Source organism: Hypanus sabinus, chromosome 28, assembly GCF_030144855.1.
Source record: "Hypanus sabinus isolate sHypSab1 chromosome 28, sHypSab1.hap1, whole genome shotgun sequence".
In the NCBI taxonomy this organism is placed as follows: domain Eukaryota; kingdom Metazoa; phylum Chordata; class Chondrichthyes; order Myliobatiformes; family Dasyatidae; genus Hypanus; species Hypanus sabinus.
Window position 1 is genome coordinate 37,054,373 of NC_082733.1, and position 24,268 is coordinate 37,078,640.

At 43.3% G+C, this 24,268-nt stretch overlaps 1 protein-coding gene across 2 annotated transcripts in view; it reads right to left on the bottom strand.

Annotated features, from left to right (window-relative positions):
* The window catches only part of LOC132382587 (kelch-like protein 25), a 60,308-nt gene extending 37,207 nt beyond the window's left edge, over positions 1 to 23,101 (bottom strand). For both annotated transcript variants that reach the window (XR_009508412.1, XM_059952942.1), the window contains exon 1: positions 22,981 to 23,101. The gene's annotated coding sequence lies outside the window, so the exon portion shown is untranslated. The remainder of the gene's footprint in view (positions 1 to 22,980) is intronic.
* Between the last annotated feature and the right edge of the window lie 1,167 nt (positions 23,102 to 24,268).

Here is a 24,268-nt window from a genome sequence, read left to right on the forward strand (position 1 = left end):
AGTGACTTTACATCGGACAATAAATTATCCCCTAGACAATGATAGAGCTATTTCTTATTGGTAATTATTATACCCGCGCTTTTAGAGTTAGTATTGACGACGTATATTATCTCTATGTTTGCATTGATATTATTTTTGTGTATTTTTATCAATAAATACTGTTAAAAATAGTACCATCAGACTTCAACGGACCTCTCTATTGTTGCTGGTAAGTGACCCAGTTACGAGGTACGTAACAACTTAGGGGCTCGTCTGGGATTTGACACCAAATGGGGGGGCCAGTGAATCGGGCTTGTAAGTCCAAACTTGAATCTGGTATGCGGGTAGCCAGACGGGAAACCAGCAAATATAGGTGTGGATGAATTGATAGAAAACCCGACTCTGGAGGCGCTAGAGGCGGCAACTAAATCGGACTTGATAAATATGGCAAAGGGACTAAACCTCGCAGAGGTGAGGTTGTCAATGAAAAAGCGGGAGGTGCGAAAGGCCATAACTCAGTATTATATTGGGAAGAATGTGTTTGCAGCTGAGGTATTGGAAAATATCCCTGAAAAGGTACCAGCTAGTGGGACGGCTCAGTTAGAGTTGGAGAAGTTAAGGTTGGAACATGCAATTAAGTTAAAGCAACTGGAAGCAGCTGAGAAGGAGAAAGAAAGGGCTGAGAAAGAAAAGGAAAGAGCTGAGAGAGAGAGAGAAAGGGCGAGAGAGAAAAAGAAAGGGCCGACAAACAAAGGGAGCATGTGCTCCAGCTAAAGGAGTTAGAGGTGAAACGGGAGCATGAGCTCCAGCTAAAGGAGTTAGAGATGAAAAAAGAGCAGGACAGAGCTGAGAAGCAAAGAGAGCATGAAATTCAGTTAAAACAGCTGGAAGCTGCTGAAAAAGAGAGGGAGAGAGCTGAGAAAGAGAAACAGAGGCAACATGACTTGGATATGGAGAAGTTAAGGCAAGAGCAAAGAGTTCAAAGGTCAGACCGAGAGGAACGGTTTAATGTTAGTCGGGAGTTGAGATTAGTACCTCCGTTCGAGGAGACGGATGTTGATAGTTATTTCTTGCTTTTTGAAAAGGTGGCAGTGAATCAGAAGTGGCTGAAAGAGCAGTGGGTGGCGTTGTTACAAAGTGTGTTAAAAGGGAAGGCACAATGAGCATATATGGCGTTGTCCATGGAGGAGGAAGAGGCGGAGAATTATGACAAAGTAAAAGCGGCCATTCTCCGGACCTACGAATTGGTACCTGAAGCGTATAGACAAAAGTTCAGAAATTTAAAGAAAGTGTGGAATCAGACGTATACCGAGTTTGCCTATGAGAAGGGTGTGCTCTTGGATCGTTGGTGTACAGCAGAAATCGTGGAAGAGGATTTTTGGTGTCTCAGGGAGTTAATTCTGATTGAGGAATTTAGAGGTTGTGTTTCAGAGGATATCGGGATGTATTTGAATGAAAAGCCGAATAAGTCCATCTCCAAATTTGCTAGGTTCGCAGATGAATATGCCCTAACCCACAAGACAAAGTTTTCCTCGAATAAAAGTTCCCAGAGAGACCGTGGGAACGATAGAGAAAGCCCGCCGGCTGAGGCAGAGGTCCCGCCGGGAGCTAGTGGTAAGATTGAGGGGGAGAGGCAAGACGGGCTTGACCTGTTTTAATTGTGGAAAGGGGGGACATATTGCATCTAGGTGCTTTGCTCCAAGGAAGGAGACAGGAAAAGGGAAAGCAGCAGTCCCTATAGGATATGCCGTGGTAATCAGTAAATCGACAAGAGAGCCCTGGGTAGACAGAGTACGAGAAGGGTCTGAGACTTGTATGTCAAACGGAACCGTGTCTGTGAGAGAGGGAGACCCACCAGTTCTAGTGCGGATCTAGAGAGACACGGGCGCTGAACTGTCATTGATTAGCAGCAAGGTACTAGATTTTGGTCGCAAGACGGGAATGGTAGCTGTGAAAGGAATAGGAAAAGAGATGGAAACGGTGCCCTTACATAAGGTCATTATGAATTGTGAGCTGGTATCTGGACCAGTTGAAATGGGGGTGCGATCAGAATTCCCAAGAACTGACACAGTCGTCCTTCTGGGTAATGATTTAGCCGGTGGTAAGGTTTGGTCAGCAATGACACTGACGAGACAGCCGGTGGAGGTCCCACCCCTAGATTCCAAGATCTATCCCACATGCGCGATCACTCGCAGCATGTTGAGAAAGGCTGCTGAGAACGAGAGCAATTTAAATCCGGCCAGTATCGATTTGACCGAGATGTTTTTACTGACCCTGTACCATGAGGGTTTAGAGGATGGTAAAATGAAGAGTAGTAAAGTGAAAGAGAGTAAGGGAGTGGAGGTAGATCTGCCCTTAGCGAGGAGAAAAGTTCCAGAGGCACGAAATAAAAATGAGAAGCAGATAGAGCTGTTAAAAGGTCCAGAGTTGGACATGGATGATCTGTCTGGTTTGGCAGAACTGTTTGAAGAAGTTGAAAATTCCAAAGGTGTTCCCGATAATGAAATAAGGGCAGTCCTAGATGAAAAGGGTGCCCTTACCTTGAAGAAGTCTGCTGGGTTGGCAGATGAGGTTGTTTCAGCCCGTGGGGTTGAGTTTACTCCAGAAGGGAGTTGCCCAGAGAGGATCAGCGGAATTTAGAATTTGAACCGGGTACAGGTATTGAAAGCCTGGAAGAGGCAAATGTCCCGTTTGAGTGTGTCCAAGATGTGGATGCACATGGTACTGAACCTAGTAATGAAGCTCAGAAAAAGTCTGAGGTATTTGATTCAGTTGAAAAGGAATGCAGTCCTTGTGGGTCAGATGGACTTGGTTCAGTGAGGAAAGGGTTAACCTTGGTAATAGTGGGAAGTGAGAGTTCCTAGGTGTTTGTGCTCAAAGGTGTGTTAAAAGTTAGTGAGGAGATCAAAGGTGGTGAGGTGAATATTATTATTGAAGGAAAAGGGAAATGGGTAATTCCCAAATTGAATGAAGAAAATTTAAAGGCTGGACTGATATCAGAAGCAGCAACCAGGCTACAGAGACAATGGCTTGGTACCACAAAGCCTGTGAATCAATTACATGTTGAGTTGGAAGGTAAAGGGGCCCCACACGCTATTGTTATTCCAGAGTGTGGTGTGAAACCGCAGAATTCGAAATGCTATTTGAACAAAGAGGGATCGCTGGCATTGAGAACTAATAGCCTGAAGGGTCCTGAAGAGAAAACTAGCAACTTGCGTAAAATTAAAGAATTGTGTGGAAATTCGGAAGATGGTCTAAGTTTGGAACACATTGTTGATAAAGTAACTCCTATGGAAGAAGCGGGCGATAGCCTATTTCACCAGGGTGCACAAGCTCCCCACGTGGGAATTAACCGGAAAAGAGGCGAGGGTTAATGGGAAGCTATTTTTAAATAGCAGAAGCTGGTTTTAAGGGATTTCGACAAAGCATGTGAATAATAAAGACAACCCTCATGGAAGCCTGTCTGTTAAGTTTGAAAGTAGCATAAAGATTAGTATTTGCATGAACTTTTGTAGTATACACGTAAGCTAAGATCACAACTCTTTTGTTTTGTTTGCTGAAGGAAAGAAAAAAAAGGTGGTTATCAAATTGGAGTCTGATGCTACAAGACTTTAGTAAGGTACAAGATGTTAGGATATTAAAGGAAGTGACCATGTAATCGTTAACTGTTTAGATGCTGAATTGAATGTATAACTGTATTACTCTGTAGTGAAAAAAAACTTTTGTATTGTGTTAGATTCTAAAATCCTGTAAGACTCTGTATTACTTCATTTTTACCGATGGTAAAAACGCGTTGAAGAAATTACGACAGTGTTACGACTGTGCTCCAACTCTGAGGGGCAAAAGGGTACAAAGTAGCCCCCTCCTTTTTGAGAATCGCAAGATCGCTATTAATTCAGGTCAGGAGACCCAGGAAATGAGAGAGAGACGTTTGGAATGTGTCCTGGCCTCCGCGATACAAAGCCATGGATAACGGCCATTGTCTCTTGGAGACGGAATTGTGTATTGAGCACTGTACTTCATGGAAGCCCTCAGGGAATGATCAGAGGGGGTTGGTTGAGGGATTGCATCATCCCAACCTGATTGACATCTGAGACCCCGTGAGTCAGGATGAAAGAGGGTCTGGGGAACAACCCCTTTAGACACACCAGGAGAAACGCTAGAAATCCCATGACAGCGTTTAATAGCGACAGCCGGTGGAAGGCCCACGTGTGTCCTTTCCCGTTGCCTGGGATTGGGGCCTTACCACGGAAGACAGCTTAGCTAAAGAACAGATCACCATGACAACATTTCGAAGGATCGATATCATAAAAAGGAAAACAGGCAAGTTCTAAAAACATCGTCTCTCTCTCCAACCAAAAGCTGCAGCCTGAATGAACTAAAGTGACTTTACATCGGACAATAAATTATCCCCTAGACAATGATAGAGCTATTTCTTATTGGTTATTATTATACCCGCGCTTTTAGAGTTAGTATTGATGACGTATATTATCTGTATGTTTGCATTGATATTATTTTCGTGTATTTTTATCAATAAATACTGTTAAAAATAGTACCATCAGACTTCTCTATCTTTGCTGGTAAGTAACCCAGTTACGGGGTACGTAACACTTGTACGTTATAAACTAATTCGGATAGAAGCAGACCCAAGCCTATAAAATCTGTAAAATTTAAAGACAGCTAAAGGAATTCTTTTTAAAAAAAAACGCACTAGGAAAACATAGGAAACTCCTGGCCCAACACTCCCCTAGACCTCTTCAATCCAGGCCAGGCACTGCAGCCAAATATTTAATTTATCTTCTGTCTTGCAAAACTGTATCTGCACTCATTGGTCATCTTGGGTTTCTAGTCATATTAATGTCAATGCTTACTGACTGCCATCTACCTTAGATATCACAACTATTGGCAAGAACTTAATCTAGATAAAATGAATTTAGGTATTCAGTCCAGCATCAACATGTTACTGAAGTGATGGCAGGCAGAGAGACAAGTCAAAACTAGTAAATGCAATCTATTTCCATGCCACACAAGTATCACCACAGCAATGTTAATTACAGTGGAGTTTATGACAGAGATCCAAGTACAATTAGCACAAGTCAAACCAGTAATAACAATTTATTTAGCAGATCTAGAATCTTACTTAAATTTAGAAGGCTGCTGTGCAATCATCTGACCCACTGAGGCTGTCTTATGCAATTCAGACGATTCCACCGCGTCTCTTGTTTCAAAGTTTCAAAGATATATTTAATATCAGAGAAATGTATATAATATACATCCAGAAATTGTTCTGTGTAACTACAAAAACTGCTCCTGCAGGTACTCTTACAATGTGGTGAGGGGTTTTGGCTTGGTCAGTGAATTCCCGAACTTGGCCTCTCATAGGGTGAAAAAGTGTTGGGAGGTACAAAACCCTTAGGATCACACCACCAGGTCCAGGAATAGTTACTAACCCTCGACTATCAGGCTCCTGAACAGGCATGAATAACTTCACTCACCTCAACGGATTTCACAACCTATAGACTCATGTTCAAGGGCTCTAAAACTCATAATGTCGTATTTCAAGACATACTGGAGGCACTAATATAAATGTGGCAGTCACTATGGCGGGAATCTGGCCTTTAAATTTATATATCTCCACATATTCCCCCCACCACCCAGGTCATGCTCATTTCCTGATTCTGTCATCAAAAAAGATACAGGAGTCTCAGGACTCACACTATGAGGCTCAGGAACAGTTACTACCCCTCAACCATTAGGCTTGTGAACCAAAGGGGATAACTTCACTCAACTTCACTTGGCACCTCAGTGAAATATTCCCACAATCTATGGACTCACTTTCAAGGACTCCTCATCTTATGATCTCAATATTTACTGCTTATTGTTATTCTTTCTTTATTATTTTGACAGTTTGTTGCCTTCTGCACTCTTGTTGAACACCCGCGTTGGACCTTTCATTGATTCTGTTATGGTAATTATTTTATCATGGATTTATTATGCCTGCAGGAAAATGAATCTCAGGGTTGTATATGGTGACTTTGATAAATCTACTTTGAACTTTGACCTAAAAGGAATAAAAATAAATCACAAACAGGGTTACTTTTATTGGTATAAGCAACACACACAAAATGCTGGAGGAACTCAGCAGGCCAGGCAGCATCGACAGAAAAGTGTAAACAATTGATGAGTCTTCTTCATGAGTCTTGATGAAGGGTCTCGGCCCGAAACATCAACTGTTTACCATTTTCCACAGATGTTGCCTCGCCTGCTGAATTCCTCCAGCATTTGGCACGTTACTCGGACTCCCACTGTCGGCAGATTTTTCTCGCCTTAAAAAAATCAATTTTGCTGAAATCATTCTTAGAGGATGCAAGATGTAAGTTGTAAAACAGAGCAAATGCTGGAGCTAAATGAGAAATAAATGTGAAGTCATAAAACACTGCAAGATTCCCGCTCCCATTCCTTATGTAAAAGTGTTGCCTGATGTACTTCATAAGCCATAAGATGTCTCTGCTGGGCTCAGGCAACCTGAAATGTTAACTCAATTTCTCTTCTCACAGATGTGGTCTGACAGTGCTGAGTATTTCGAGTCTTTTCTGTTTTTGTTTTTAATGTCCTGCATCTGCAGTTTTCATTTGATTATTCCTGCTGATTAGTTGATTTTGATCAGGACAGTAGCACACGTGCCAGACTTGGCCCCAGAACACAGAAAGGTAAAAAAAAATACACTGGCCTGATCCGTTACAATGGGTTACAATATAGTGCAAAAAGCCACAAGGTTGCTTAATGTCATTCTTCGGTACAGAGCGTAAAGGAGAATGAAACGAGTGTTAATTCGGATCCAATGCATGATTAAAAACACTGTGAGCATAAAGCACACATTTAAATAAATATAATTATATAAAGCAATTCTATAAAACACAATGTACAAGTAACTGTTGAGTGTGGTTTATGTACTTGCTTTTACACATAGACTGATTGGCTATACATAGTGTGACACCAGGTGCAGGAGTATCTGAACATAAGGTGACTCTGTCAAGCAGATGTTCCCAACCGTTTTTATGCCATGAACTCCTACCATTAACCAAGGGGTCTGTGGACCCCAGGTTGGGAACCCCTGCGACAGGAAATGATAAAGTGACACTTGACCAGAAGAACTCTTCTCAATAGCAGCAGGGCAAATGAAAACACCGTAGGGGAGTGACAGGTATGAGGGATGGAGTGTAAGTGCACGGAGGGATGAAGGCTGCTGAGGGGTCGTGGAGAGGAGCAGCTGATGTGTTTGTAGTGGTGAGATGGGTTAATGGATGGAGGTGTTGGTCAGCCTGATGGAAATTCTGGGGGAAGTAACTGTTTGTGAGTCTAGTGGGCCTGGCGGAGCCTCTTTCATGATGGGAGTGGACAAACGAGAAAATACAGGAAGGATTGGATTCAGTTGTGATATCTTGAGGAGATAAGAGAGAAGAGTAGACCATGTGAGAAAGGAAGAGAAGGAGCACCAGGAGTAAGGAGTAAATAAGATGCTAAGAGGTGATAGGTGGCAGTGGGAAAGTTCTGAAGGGGGACAACTAACTAGTCAATCATTTGAGTTCTTGTGACTGGACTCACATTTGTCCTTGCCCACACCTCTGCTCTCAGCAACACAATGATTAATGACATATCCCCCTCCCTCTCTGTCTACTGTCCTAGGACAATAAGACGATTCTACAATCACTACCATCCTGTCTGAGTCACACCACTATTTAAGAAATAAAGTTGCAGATTTTAATTAAAGTAAATTCAAATTGTGGTCACAGGCAAAAGCAGGTACAGTATGTAGGGTGCCCAGTTTCTGGGCACTAAACCAGTTTCAAAGAGACCATGTTCATGTGATGCTAGTCCACCCCTAACACTATGGAGCAGCACTTGTAATGCTTACCTGAGATAGTCATTGGGCTTTTTGGACATCCTTTGAATGTATCTCATCCCAATTCCAGAACAGCACCATATTGAACAAAAATTGACCACTCTTACCAAGAAAACTTGGCAACTTTGAAGAATCTATGTACTTGGAGCACAAGATCCCTCTGTCCCTCCACATTGCTAAGAATCCTGCCATTAACACCTCAAGTTCAACCTTCCAAAATACATCTCAATTGAACTCCATCTGCCACCTCTTGGCCCAGCTCTGCATCCTATCAATATTCCCATTGTAACTTACAACAACCTTATACAGTTGGCCCTCCTTATCCGCGAATTCTGCATGCGCGAATTCAACCAACCGTGAATCGCGAAAATCCGGAAATGTTCTTCCAGCATTTGTTGTTCGAGCTTGAACAGACTTTTTTTTCTTGCCATTATTCTCTAAACATTGCAGTACAACAACTATTTTACATAGCATTTACATTGCAATAGCTATTATAAGTAATCTAGAGATGATTTAACATGTACGGGAAGATGTGCATGGGTTATTGTGGATCGGAATCGAAAAAAATCAGAAGTTCTCTTACTAATTAAGTCAGAAGAGGTACACCCGGTATTATTTAGCGTCAGTTAGTCAAATGTTTGTCTTAGTATATAATATATATTTTACCTTTCTATGCATATAAAACACTTAAGAATGTATGTTTCAGCGCCGGGCTCGGGAACAGAAGTTCTCGGGACTCGGGACAGATCGCTCCTGAGTGCGCTCTCCACCGTGCCGGGTTGATGTGGAGGATCAAAATCCCAAAACCTAATAATTAAACCACTGCGTTGCTTAGTAATAATTGAAGCTTTCATCGGGGCAGAGCCTTTCTCACTTTATCCTTTAAAATTGTTCCAATCGTTGACTGACGTAGCCAAATGCTTTTCCAATGACCGATGGTGTTTCACCTGTTTCCAATCGCTTTATTACTTTCACTTTATCTTCAATCGTGATCGTGTTTATTTTTGTGAACAGAAACACCGAGGATTCAGATCTCTACTGCCGGGTCCTAATTTCCACCGCACTGAGACAAGTTAAATAAGGCCTGGGGTTCCGTTGGGTCCTAAGGTCCACAGCATTGAGACAGGTTGAATAAGGGACTTGAGTATCCATGAATTTTGGTATCCGCGAGGGGTCCCAGAACCAATCCCTCACGGATAATGAGGGCCGACTGTACACTAATCCATAACACCACTAACCTTGGTGTGTTCTGCAAACTTACCAACCCACCATGATCTCTAGGATGTTTTTGAACCTTATACATTATGAATTCAGATATTATTCATTCATAAGGCTTTTATATTGGTCCAGCCCTGTAGTACAGCTCCAGTGCTGAATATAGGCCTGTGAAAGAGTTGGCCTATGGCTACACTTAGTGGAATATGTTGACATGAACTCATTGGAATTAAACCATTTCATCAAAATGAGGCTCCTCTGTGTTTGCAGACTCTTTTTCTTGGTAACATTGCCAAAGTACTGGAGAATAAATGTGCCTTCTGTATCTAATCCAACACAGCCTTAAAAGCCATTTATGGTAAAGTCAGATGCTTCCTGCAGGGAACCATCGCATTGTGCACTAAAAACTCTCCTTCCCCATTGGCTCAGCTGTTAATAGACTCCTAGAGAACCAGAGCACAGAAATAGGCCCTTCACCCTATCTGGTCTGCGCCAAACTATCATTCTGCTTGGTCCCTATTTGTCATCCTTATTTAGCTGAACATGCCAAATAACAACAACTTGCACTTAACATAGTAAGATGACTCAAATCGTTTTACCAAGGCATTAATATGGCATAATAGACAATAGGTGCAGAAGTAGACCATTTGGCCCTTCGAGCCTGCACCACCATTTTGAGATCATGGCTGATCAATTACTATCAATACCCGGTTCCTGCCCTGTCCCCATATCCCTTGATTCCCCTATCCATAAGATACCTATCTAGCTCCTTCTTGAAAGCATCTAGAGAATTGGCCTCCATTACCTTCCGAGACAGTGCATTCCAGACCCCTACAACTCTCTGGGAGAAGAAGTTTTTCCTTAACTCTGTCCTAAATGACCTACCCCTTATTCTCAAACCATGCCCTCCGGTACTGGACTCTCCCAGCATCTGGAACATATTTCCTGCCTCTATCTTGTCCAATCCCTTAATAATCTTATATGTTTCAATCAGATCCCCTCTCAATCTCCTTAATTCCAGCGTGTACAAGCCCAGTCTATCTGACCTCTCTGCGTAAGACAGTCCAGACATCCCAGGAATTAACCTCGTGAATCTACGTTGCACTTCCTCTACAGCCAGGATGTCCTTCCTTAACCCTGGAGACCAAAACTGTACACCATACTCCAGGTGTGGTCTCACCAGGGCTCTGTACAAATGCAAGAGGATTTCCTTGCTCTTGTACTCAATTCCCTTTGTAATGAAGGCCAACATTCCATTAGCCTTCTTCACTGCCTGCTGCACTTGCTCATTCACCTTCAGTGACTGATGAACAAGGACTCCGAGATCTCTTTGTATTTCTCCCTTACCTAACTCTACACCGTTCAGATAATAATCTGCCTTCCTGTTCTTTCTCCCAAAGTGGATAACCTCACACTTATTCACATTAAACGCCATCTGCCAAGTATCTGCCCACTCACCCAGCCTATCCAAGTCACCCTGAATTCTCCTAACATCCTCATCACATGTCACACTGCCACCCAGCTTAGTATCATCAGCAAATTTGCTGATGTTATTTTCTATGCCTTCATCCAAATCGTTAACATAAATTGTAAACAGCTGTGTTCCCAATACCGAGCCCTGTGGCACCCCACTAGTCACCACCTGCCATTCTGAGAAACACCCATTCACCGCTACCCTTTGCTTTCTATCTGCCAACCAGTTTTCTATCCATGTCAATGCCTTCCCCCTGATGCCCTGAGCTTTGATTTCACCCACCAATCTTCTATGTGGGACTTTATCAAATGCCTTCTGAAAATCGAGGTACACTACATCCACTGGATCTCCCCCGTCTAACTTCCTGGTTACATCCTCAAAAAACTCCAACAGATTGGTCAAGCATGATTTACCCTTGGTAAATCCATGCTGGCTCGGCCCAATCCTATCACTGCTATCTAGACATGCCACTATTTCATCCTTAATAATGGACTCTAGCATCTTTCCCACCACCGATGTCAGGCTGATAGGTCAATTGTTCTGTTTTCTCCCTCCCTCCTTTCTTAAAAAGTGGGATAACATTAGCCATTCTCCAATCCTCAGGAACTGATCCTGAATCTAAGGAACATTGGAAAATGATTACCAATGCATCTGCAATTTCCAGAGCAACCTCCTTTAGTACCCTAGGGTGCAAACCATCTGGACCTGGGGATTTGTCAGCCTTCAGTCCCATCAGTCTACTCATCACCGTTTCCTTCCGAATGTCAATCTGTTTCATTTCCTCTGTTACCCTATATCCTTGGCCCATCCATACATCTGGGAGATTGCTTGTGTCTTCCTTAGTGAAAACAGATCTAAAGTACTCATTAAATTCTTCTGATATTTCTCTGTTTCCCATAACAATTTCACCCAATTCATTCTTCAAGGGCCCAACATTGTTCCTAACTATCTTCTTTCTCTTCACATAGCTAAAAAAGCTTTTACTATCTTCCTTTATATTCCTGGCTAGCTTGCGTTCATACCTCTTTTTTTCTCCCCGTATTGTCTTTTTAGTTAAGTTCTGTTGTTCCTTAAAAACTTCCCAATCATCTGTCCTCCCACTCACCTTAGCTCTCTCATATTTCCATTTTTTTTAATAAATGCTATGCAATCTCTGACTTCCTTTGTCAACCACTGTGGCCCCTTTCCCCCCTTTGAATCCTTCCTTCTCTGGGGGATGAACTGATTTTGCACCTTGTGCATTATTCCCAAGAATACCTGCCATTGCTGTTCCTCTGTCTTTTCTGCTAGGCTATCCGTCCAGTCAACTTTGGCCAGCTCCTCCCTCATGGCTCCATAGTTTCCCCTGTTCATCTGCAACACTGACACCTCCGAGCTGCCCTTATCCTTCTCAAATTGCAGATAAAAGCTTATCATATTGTGATCACTACCCCCTAATGGCTCCTTTACTGCAAGATTGCTTATCAAATCCTGTTCATTACATAACACTAAATCCAGAATAGTCTTGTCCCTGGTCAGCTCTCGTACAAGCTGTACCAAGAATGCATCCCGTAGGCACTCTACAAACTCCCTATCCTGTGGTCTAGCACCAACCTGATTCTCCCAGTTCACCTGCATGTTGAAATCCCCCATAACTACTGCGACATTACCTTTGCCACATGCCAATGTTAACTCCCTATTCAACTTGCACCCAATATCCATGCTACTGTTTGGTGGCCTGTAGACAACACCCATTTGGGTCCTTTTGCCCTTACTGTTCCTCAGTTCTATCCACACAGACTCTACTTCTCCTGACCCTATGTCCCCCCCTTGCAAAGGACTGAATCTCATTCCTCACCAACAGGGCCACCCCACCCCCTCTGCCCACATTTCTGTCCCTACGATAGCACGTATACCCTTGTACATTCATTTCCCAGGACAGCACATAACAAAATATAAAGCAAACACTTGGTCAAAGAGCTAAGTTTTAAAGAATGTCTTTAAAAGGGATGTGGTTTAGAGAGGGCGATTTCCAGTCCTGGTTCCAAATGTAGCAGCAATTCAAACAGGAGGTGATGAAGAGGCCGTAACTGAACAGGAGCGAAATAGTGCAGAGGATGTCACATCTAACCTATCATCGATGCTGCAGTCACCAGTGAGATAACCAAGCAAAGGAGTAAGAAATAACCTGGTGTAGCAATCCAAAGATTCGGTATCACCCATTGGACTTGTCAATGATGGGAGCTCAAACTCCGGACTTGCCGATTACTCTGACCTCAGTGTAATTAACCTGAACTAACGTATAAATGCTGCCTCCCAACCATATGAAAACCCTGCAAAATCTTTATGCTACCAAAATTTAACGGTGCCTTTGGCAAGTAATTTGATCTGTTAAATACCACACAGTTGACAAATCAAAAAGCTGAACACAGAAAACTTGCAAACACTCCAGCATGGTATCGAGAAAAACCGCACTGAGGGGCTATCCTTTGAATGAGATACTAAATCGAGGCTGCATCTGCCCTCTCAGATGAACGTAAATTATTTCAGGGCACTGTTCTGAAGGAGACACTTAGTTCCTTCTGCTTCTTTGGCCAACATATAATTCTTATAAAAAAAACAGATTACCTGATCAGTTTCATGACATTGTTTGTGGCAGCCTGCTGTGGACAAATTGGACATTACCATAACAGTGACCACCCTTCAAGGAGTAGTTACTTGACTCTGAATTGCTTGAAAAGCACGGTGTAAAAGTCAGTTTTCAGTGCCAAGTTAATTCTTGAAGCCAAATTCGTTGGAGTGTACAATGAAGGAATGTATACAATGAATGGAATAGTCTCCAAAGATTTTAGTTTTAGATTTATTTATTTATTAATCGCATGTACATCAAAACATACAGTAAAATGCACTGTTTTGTGCAATGCACTGCAACCAACAGCCAATACAACCCGAGGATGAGCTCGAGCAGCCCTCAAGAGTCACCTCGTATTCCAGTGCCAACCCAAATATTCTGCAGAACATCACACAGGCAAAGGACAGCAAGTAACATCTGCAAAACAATCCCCATACACCCACACACACAAACTGGTCTCCAATCTCAGGACAGGCCGCCTCCAGGCTTCCAACTTCCAAAAACCTGGTTGCAGACATCGGACCTTTGTCTATAACTTCCAGACTCGTCAACCTCGGGCTTCAATCTCTAGACTCGTGAACCTCTGATCTTTGACCTCCAGACTCACCTACCTCTGGGCTTCGAGCATAGGACTTGCTGACCATGGGCCTCTTGACCTCAGGAACTGCCAGCCAACCTTAGGCTTCGGAATGGACCTTTGCAATCCATATAAAATACCTTTGGCAACCAATAGATATGACAGGAACTGCCAGCCAACCTTAGGCTTCGGAATGGACCTTTGCAATCCATATAAAATACCTTTGGCAACCAATAGATATGACAGGCTATCAGCAGTTCCTATTTATTAGGCAGATAAGAATTTGTCTTGATGTGCGACATAATAGCTATGACAGGAGAACGCTGCGATTTACTCGTCATAGAGAGGTGGAACCACTGTTACAAAGACTGATTATTTGTTTCTGGCATCAGTATTCTCATGATAAGTATCAATTCTAACCTGTTTACAGTTTGCTCATGTTGTCAATGTTTTATTCTCTGTTTATCTGTGTTTTTTTTTAAAAAAAGTTTGTGTAGATTCGGCAGGTCACATAAAACTTCTATAGGATTCTATAGTTAGACAGTGCAGGGTATCTTAACTGGTTGCATCACAGCTTGGAATGGAAACGTCAATGCCCAAGAATAGAAAAGTCTGTAGAAAATGGTGAATATGGCCTGTCCATCACAGACCAAGACCTCCCCACTCCCTCTACAGGGACCACTGCCACAAGAAAGCATCATCCAGCATCAAGGACCCTCACCATCCAGGCCATGCTCTCTTCTCGTTACTCCAATCGGGCACGAGGTACAAGAGCCTCAGATCTCACACCACCAGGAACAAGAACAGTTATTACCCTAAGACCATCAGGTTCCTGAACTGCTGTGGCTAATTTCACTCACCTCGACTCTGAACTGATTCTACAACCAGGGCTCTTCAACTCATGATCTCAGTGTTATGTGGCAAACACGAGGAAATCTGCAGATGCTGGAAATTCAAGCAATACACACGAAATGCTGGTGGAACGCAGCAGGCCAGGCAGCATCTATAGGGAAAAGCACTGTCAATGTTTCGGGTCAAGACCTTTTGTCAGTCTAGTCCTGACGAAGGGTCTCGGCTTGAAATGGTACGACAGTACTTTTTCCTATAGATGCTGCCTGGCCTACTGAGTTCCACCAGCATTTTGTGTGTATATCTCAATGTTATTCAGCTTTTTTGATTTGCACAATTTAACTTTTGCACATTGGTTGCTTGTCAGTCTTTATTTCTGTCTAGTATTTTATAATTATATTGCATTTCTTTATTTTCCTGTAGTATATGATGACATATACAACAAAGTATGTACTTTAATAATAAACTTATTTTGATTTTTGGGGTGGTGGGTGGAGATACATACCTTTCAAAGGAGTTGTAAAGTGCTCCTCCCCTACACTAAGCTACAGTTCACCCTTGGGCGAGGTGTTGCACCTGCTTAGCCTACCCCCCCCCCCCCCGATGACGTGAAGCCTTGGGAACAGGTAGTGGATGGTCGTATGAGCAGCTAGTTCATATCACAAGAGCAAACACGAGGAAATCTGCAGATGCTGGAAATTCAAACAACGACACACACAATATGCTGGTGGAACACAGCAGGCCAGGCAGCATCAATAGGGAGAAGCGCTGTCGACGTTTTGGGCCAAGACCCTTCGTCAGGACCCGAAACGTCGACAGCGCTTCTTCATATCACAAGTCCTGGTGATGCGACCACTGATGCCAAACAGACACTCTCTGAAGAGTACTGATAATGGCTGGGGCCACCTGTCTTGTAAAGACACTGCCCAGAAGACAGCAATAGCAAAGCACTTCTGCAGAAAAATTTGCCAAGAACCATCACGGTCATGGAAAGACCATGATCGCCCATGTTATACAACATGGCACATAACGAACAATCAAATTTTGATTTTGGTGCAATTACTCATGGAAAGCTCCCATTCCAAGAACAAAAAATAATATTTTTTAGGTTGGTTTGGGCTGTGAAAAGAAATAAATTTAAAACATTACCTCTGCAAGATTGTTACACATGAGTTTGCACATTAAGGGTTAAGTTGAGCAACATGGACCTAATATAGCCAAAAGATGTGTAATGAGATGCTGCTTTTCTCTTGTCCCAGGATAGTTCTACCTGTCTGTAGCAGGTGGCTTGTCTTTGATTTCAGTCACAGAGGTCCCACTTATTTAAAACTCAGATAAACGCATCCACAATTAGCAGTTGTCATAGAATCAGACCACACAGAAACGTCCTTAGGGTGACCTCTTATCCTCCACTGTGGTTAGGTCACTGGACAAACATGCATCAGGGTATTGGACTGATCCACAGTTACTGCTTTGGGCAGCGTGGTAGCCTGGCGGTTGGCACAGTCACTTTACAGTGCCAGTGATCCCTGATCAGGGTTCGATTCCCGCTGCGTTTGTACATTCTCCCCAGGACTGCTTGGGTTTCCTAACACATTCCAAGTTCATATGGTTAGGGTAGTAAGCTGTGGGTATGCTATGTATGTACTGAAAGTGCGTCGACACCTGTGGGTTGCCCCAGCATAATCCTCGGACTGGGCTGTTCATTGATGCAAAATGAAGCATTTCACTGTATGTTTCAATGCATGTGTGACAAATAAAGTTAATTTTTAATATTCAATGAATATCCCTCCAACTTCCTCACATTCATGTACCTATATAATTGTTTCTTAAAAGCCTCCAATGTACTCGCATCTACTATCATACCAGGCAAATCATTGCAGGCATCCACCACTCTCTGAGTAAAAAACTTACCCTCCACATCCCCCTTGAACCTACCCCCTCTCACCTTCAATGCGTTGCCTCTAGTATTAGACATTTCTACCCTGGGGAAAAGATACTCCCTGTCTACTCTATCTATGCCCACATAACCTTGTAAACCTCTATCAGATCTCCCCTCAGTCTCCGCCACTTCAGAGAAAACAACCCTAACTTCTCACGATAGCACATGCCCTCTAAACTAGAGAGCATCCTGATAAACCTCTTGTGTTTGATAATAAATTTACTTTGAACTTTAGATCTACCAATGTAATTGACTTTACATTGGAGGTCAATTAGTGATGATGCTGGCATGCCAGTGGTGTTCAAATCACCTGAGCAAAGGAATGAACAGCACAAATATTTCCAAACCCATTGTGGTTCATAGCTTAATATTCACTCCAGGGATTTCTGTACTGACCCAAGCAAACAGACTGTCTTAAAGTGTGACGTTCTCAGATGTTCAACTCTTTGCTATTTGTCAGTTGCCTTTGCTATTGCCGAAATATTCCTGAAGGATCAAGGACTAAATACACAAGGGTTTCTGCAGATGTTAGAAATCCAGAGTAACGCACACAAAATGCTGGGGGAGCTCAGCAGATCAGGCATCGTCTATGGGGAGGAATAAGTAGTTGACATTTCAGGCCGAGACCCTTCATCAGAACTGTAAAGGGGGGGGGGGTGCAGGGAGAAGAAGCCAGAATAAAAAGTTGGGGGAGGTGGATGAAGTGAGAAGCTGGGAGGTGATAGGTTGTAAAGAGCTGAAGGAGGAATCTGATGGGAGAGGAGAGTGGACCATGGCAGAAGGGGAAGGAGAAGGGGAACTAGAGGGAGGTGATAGGCCGGTGAGGAGAACTGGAAGAAGAGAGAAGTGGGCTGGGATTATCAGTAGTTGGAGAAATTGCTGTTCAAGGATCTAGGATCAACTTTATTCATCATTTAAATGTATTAGAAATCTGCTGTGGTGTGTTGGTCAAGATGCAACAGGCAACAAAGAACACTTATAAAATAATGTTGGAGGTTAAAGTCTGGATATGGAATAAAATGAGCATACACAAATTCAAGCATGGGTGCCATGGTAACGTAGTGGTTAATGCGACACTATTACAACTTGGGGTCTCCGAGTTCAGAGATCAATTCTGGCACCGTCTGGAAGGAGTCTCTGTACCCCCTCCCCGTCAGTTATCTCTGGGTGCTCCGGTTTCCTCCCATAGTCCAAAACGTACCAGGTGCATTAATTGGTCATTGTATATTGTCCTGTCATTAGGTTAAGTCGGGGTTGTCGGCATTGCTGAGGTGGAAGGGCCTACTCTGAGCTATATCTCTAGACAAAATAAAATGTATTTACAATATAAAAAGCACTCTTAAGTGTTTAGAACGCAATCCAGTGACTGGGTTAATAGATCATCATCATCACGATGTGGGCAATCACGGTCATGATCATGATTGTTCTTGGCAAATTTTTCTACAGAAGTGGTTTGCCATTGCCGCCTTCTGGGCAGTGTCTTTACAGGATGGGTGAGCACAGCCATTATCAATACACTTCAGAGATTGTCTGCTTGCCATCAGCGGTCGCATAACCAGGACTTGTGATGTGCACCAGCTGCTCGTACAACCATCCACCATCTGCTCCCATGGTTTCACAAGACCCTGATCGGGGGTGGGGGGGGGGGAAGTAGCTAAACAAGTTCTACACCTTGTCCAAGGGTGACCTGCTGGCTAGTGGAGGGAAGGAGCTCCTTACACCTGCTTTGATAGAGACATATCTCCATCCCACCACCCAGAGGAAATAGATAGAGGGGATGTAACTGGAATGGTTGATCAGATTAACAGCCTAGGGGAATAAATGTTTAAGATGGTAAGATAATCAGAGCCAGTGTCTTGGTGAGACTGAAATGACGTGCATATCGACTGCTACTCCCTAGCATACTCCTGGCTAACATTCAGTTGCTGGATAAAAAGCTTTGTGAACTGAGAGCCAAAATTTCCTATCGGCATAAAATAAAGGAAAGCAATGTTTTGTGCTTTTGTGGAGAGCTGACCGACGGAGGAGATACCGGATTATGCCATCGAGCCCTCCGGGTTCTTCCAGGCAGACAGATAAAAAAAAACCTCACTGGGAAGAGTAAAGGAGGAGGGGACCCCTAGAAAGTGCATGCACTCAAATCTTTTTGTTCCCCAGACCTGGAATACCTGGTGTTGCTGTGCAGACCCTACCGGCTGCCTTGGGTGTTCACGGTGTTATCATCACAACAGTGTACATTCCGCCACAGGCTGATACTGACCTGCCTCTCAAGGAACTGTACGAGATTATCAACCCACTGGAGACTGCACACCCAAGAGGCTGCCTTCATCGTTGCTAGTGACTTTCATCAAGCGTCGTTGACTAAAGTCTCTTAAAAGTATTGTCAACACATCTAACACATTTGATGACTGCTACAGTCCCTTCTGCAAGGCTTACAAAGCTCTCCTTGGCCCAGCTTTTGGAAAACCAGTTCAATCTTAGATCCTGCTTCTGCTGACGTACAAGCAGAAGCTGAAACAAGAGGCGGCCATAGTTTAAACCATCCACTGTTGGTCCAACCAATTGGCCTCCTTGCTGCAGGACTGCTTCGACGACGTCGACTAAAATGTCTTCCACGATGAGGATGTCTCCCAAGTTCACTGATGGAGTCGTGCTTCATCCGGAAGTGCATCGACGATGTCGTCCCCCAGAAATCAGTCAGGGTCTTCCTGAACCAGAAACCCTGGATCAATAGTTCCGTGTGAGCAGCACTTACGGCGTGACATACAGCTTACATCACTGGCGATCAACTAGAACTCAAGAAAACCAGCTACGATCTGCCCAAAGCTATCAAGACTGCGAAACAACAATATGGGGAGAAGATTGAGTCAAAATTCACAACAAATAGCACACATGACTTGTGGCGAGGGCTCTGGGACAGCTTCTTCCACCAGGCCATCAGTCTGATGAACTTGGGCTGATTTAAGTGTACTCTATATTACATTGACTTTTCTATTTATGTTAAATTATTATGATTGCACATTTAGATGGAGACGTAATGTACAGATTTTTTACTCCTCATGTATGTGAAGGATGTCAATTCAATTCAATGATGTTTTAATGGCACACCACCCCCTATGGCACTTTACAGAAGAGAAGTAACTTCAGTGAAGAGAGATATCACTTGAAACATTACCTGGATGGCAGTTTCTCCTCATTAGACTAGTTTATATAAAATCCACAAGTATGAACACTCACACCCAATGTGTTACAGAAATACAAGACCAGGGACATTATGTTTGAACTACAGGGAGTACTCAGTATCAATTCTACCTCAAGAATACTGAGCGTAGTCCTTATCACAGCCTTATAGATGGAACAGAAGATTTACAAGTATGTTGTGCATTTGGAGAATGTTATGAAGTGAGATTGGCCTGATTGAGATTGTTTAGTTGAGAGTGTACGGAAAGGTTGAATAGGTTAGACTTCTATTCCCTGAAGCATAGGAGAATGCAGAGAATTTTGATAGAGGTATACAAAACTATGAGGAGTGTAGATAGGGTAAATGTAGGCAGTATGTTCCAAATGAGGTTTGGCAAGACAAGAACTAAAGGTCATAGGTTAAGGGTGAAAGGAGAACCTGAGGGGGAACTAATTCACTCAGAGGGTGTTGAGAGTGTTGATGGAGCTGCCATTGGAAGTAATGGATGTAGATTGGACTGCAATTCTTAAGAGAAATTTGGATGACTACATGGATGGGAGGTTTATGGAGGGCTTTGGTCCAGGTAGTTTGTTGTAATTAGCCAAAGTAACAGTTTGGCATGGACTAGATGGGCCAACGGGCCTGTTTCTATGCTGTAGTGCTCTATGACTCCATGATTCTATGATCTAAGATTCAAGTTTATTTGTCATGTGTACAAATGTGTTAACAACCAACACATATGAGGGTGAGCTGAGGGCAGCCCGCAAGTGTCGCCTCACAATCTGGTGCCAACATAGCAGGCCCACAATGTTCAGCAGGACACAACAAGCAACAAACAACAACTGCAAAAACAAGCCCCATTCCTCCCTTCCACCATGTGCACACACAATCCTACAACCCCAGCACAGCCTCCAGAGGACAGACATAGGGCTTTGACCTCCCCAGCACACTCGCAAACAAGGAGGTGGGCAGAGGTTTAGACATGATATGTAAAATTGAGAGCCAGTTCAGGGTGCACAGCAAAACTCTTCTTTCCCAAAGGAGAGGTCAACAACTACAGGACATAGATACAAGGAGAATGGTAAAGGTGAGTAAGGAGTGGAAGAGAAAATGTTGCATCCAAAGTGTAAAAAGTTCATGATAAGTTGATGGTGATGAAAACTGCTGTCACATTTAGAAATCATTGGGTGGTGCATGGAGATATGTCTTTACCAAAGGAGGTGTAAGGCGCTCCTTCCCTCCACTAAGTAATGAAAAACTACCCTTGGGCAAGGTGTAGCACATGCTTAGCACCCCCTCCCCTTCCCTGTGGCGGCCTGGGAGCAGATGGTGGATGGTTGTATGAGCAGCTGGTGCCTATCACAAGTCCTGATTATGCAACCATTGATACCAAGCAGACACTCTCTGAAGAGTATTGATAATGGCTGGGGTCACACGTCTTGTAAAGACACTGCCCAGAAAAAGGCAATGGCAAACCGTTTTGTGGAAAAATCTGCCGAGAACAGTCATGGTTATAGAAAAACGATGATCGCCTACACCATAGAACATAATGATGATGATGAGATGTCGCAGAACACTACAACACAGAAGCAGACTCTTTGGCCCATCTGATCCACACTGCCTGGTCCCATTGAATCCCACTGAAAGGAGCCCATGAGAGCATTAAGGCATAGGAGCAGAATTAGGCCACTTGACCCCTCCAGTCTACTCTGCCATTTCATCATGGTTGATTTATTATCCCTCTCAACCCCATTCTCCTGCCTTGTCCTAGTAACCTTTGATGCCCAAAAACCTGTCAACCCCTGCTTTAAATATACCCAATGACTTGGTCTCCACAGCCATTTGTGGCAACGAATTCCACAGATTCACTCACCACCCTCTGGCTAAAGAAATTCCTCATCTCCGTTATAAATGGACATCTCTCTATTCTAACGCTGTGCCCTCTGGTCCTAGACTCACTCACCATAGGGAACATCAGACCTGGTCTTAACAGCTGTAAATGTAAATAGCCTCATTATATATTTTTTTTTGCACAGGGTAAATTGAGTGGGCTCCTGCTGTGCCACAAATCTCCATGATTCTTAATCGTCATATTGATTTTTTTTTAAAAATATCATTAACTGTCCCCTGTAGCTTGTGAGTTTTCATTATTTAAAGGTAATGACTAAATTAAATTTTAAAAAGTCAATTTTCTGTACAAATCAATTGTTGCATCCTCCTGGGATTACACCATTCTCAAAATGCTTTCATTATATTTTTCCCCGTGAAGCCACGGCTATTAATACTAGGGGCAGCGAGGTGGGTAAATGTTGCTTCACATGACACGATTGTAGACTGCCTTCCCCCACAGCTCAGTCAAACGCCGCTTTCTTCATTTTGGGAATTTTACCACGGTCTTTCAGCAATTAATTCCAGTTAATAACTGAAAGCACCCATCTTCAGGTTCCAGCATCGACCCTTGGATGATCTCCGCTCTCTCATCCGCTTTCTGCCCAGGAACCCCGAGTGCAACGGCGGAGATAGCAAACAGCGTGTGTAGAACAATACTGCATCGATCCTTCTCGTAACACAGCACTCTCCCCTCCGACGGGAGTACAAATTGTACTCTTTGACGGGGATAAAGAACTCTGTACGTGTAGATTACTTGGAGCACAACTGAATAATAAACACAAGATGTGCTGACGAAGGATCTCGGCTTGAAACGTCGACTGTTTATTCATTTCCAGATGCTGTCTGACCTGCTGAGTTCCACCAGCATTTTGTGTATGTTGCTCTTTCTATATATAATAAACACCCGTCTGTCAACGTCTTTATAACGTCGTGGGCCTTGTAGAAAATGCAAGCACTTTTCTACAGAGGCTGCAATTTCCTCATATCAAATACATAAAATACAGAAACCAATTAAAATAATCAGCATTATGAAAAAGTGCCACACACCAGCAAAACTCGAAGGGTCAAACTCAATCATTCACATAGAAAAGCCCAGGTGAATTGCCCTACGTTCCCCCAAAATCCCACAGATAGATTCCGAGAACCTGCTTCTCTGACCGTCTGGATAAAAACAATGTCCCTGAAATCACGGTTGTGATGTCGGGGCGTCTAGCGATACAGTTTCCAGCAAGAAATAACTGACAAGGCTTTTAATCTTGCAAGCGCCGGGGGAGGGGGAAAAAAGCGTTTTGCAATCAGTTTTTTTGTAAGAACTCGCCCATCTTTAAACATCCTTTTAGCTTTTAAAGTGCAACTTACAGTTTGGTGAGATAGTCATTTCCAGTAAGTGTTGAGACTTAAAAGAGGATTCCCATCAAATGACTCTTTGCAACATTCACTGGATACTGCTAGGGAGGCGGGGATTCAGCTGTCAACAAAGGCTCCAACCAGGAGGAGATGGCTTCCTAATGCTGATTGATTTCGAGATAGACCAATCTCCTCTACATACATAATAATTGATAGAAAGGGACGTCGTCCAATGACGGTTGGAATAGGCGGGCGTTTGGCGGCGTCGTGGAAAACACACACCCAACTGCCGAGTTTTTAAATCTTATCTGGAGTAATGAGATGATTCGCATACTAGCTACACCACCCCTTCATTACGGTTACTCAATAAAGTATCTTTTCATCTCCAGTTGCAAGCACCTAATTCCTTCGGGTATCAAACACATTGATACAATCAAGAAGGCACACGGCTGTACTTCATTAGGAGTTGGAGGAGATTTGGTATGTCACAAAAGACTCCAGCAAATTTTACAGATGTACTGAGGGGAGCTTTCTGACCGGTTGCATTACCAGTGCGGAGGTTCCAGTGCTCAGAATTGCTGGAAGTTGCAGAGGGCCAGCTCCATCAAGGGCACAAGCCTCCCTACTTTCAAGGACAACTTCAAAAGTCGATGTCTGGAGAAGGCAGCATCCATCGTTAAGGACCCTCACTATCCGGAACATGACCTCTTCTCAATGCTACCATCAGGGAGGAGATACTGGAGCCTGAAGACACAAGTTCAAAGTAAATGTATTGTCAAAGTACATATATGTCACTATATACTACCCTGAGATTTATTTTCTTGCAGGCATCCACAGGAAATACAAAGAAATACAATAGATTTACTGAGAAACTGTACAGAGCAAAGATTGAGAAACAGCCAAAGTACAAAAACAAAAAGAGAGAAAAAAATAAATAAGCAATAAATACTGAGAACATGAGTTGTAGAATCCTCGAAAGTAAGTCCACAGATTGTGTATTCAGTTCAGTGCTGGGGTGATGAAATTGAATGAACTTATCCCTTCTGGTTCCAGAGTCTGATGGTTGAAAGGAAATAACTTCTTGAACCTGGTGTTGTGGGACCTGAGGCTCATGTACCTTCTTCCTCTTGGCATCAGCAAGAAGAGAGCATGGCCTGGATGGTGGAACTCCTTGATGATGAACACTGCTTCCCTGCGACAGAGCTCCTTGCAGATGTATTCAATGGTGGAGAGGGCCGTATCCATGACTTCTTGTAGACTTTTCTGTTCTAGGGCATTTCTACACCAGGCCATAATACAT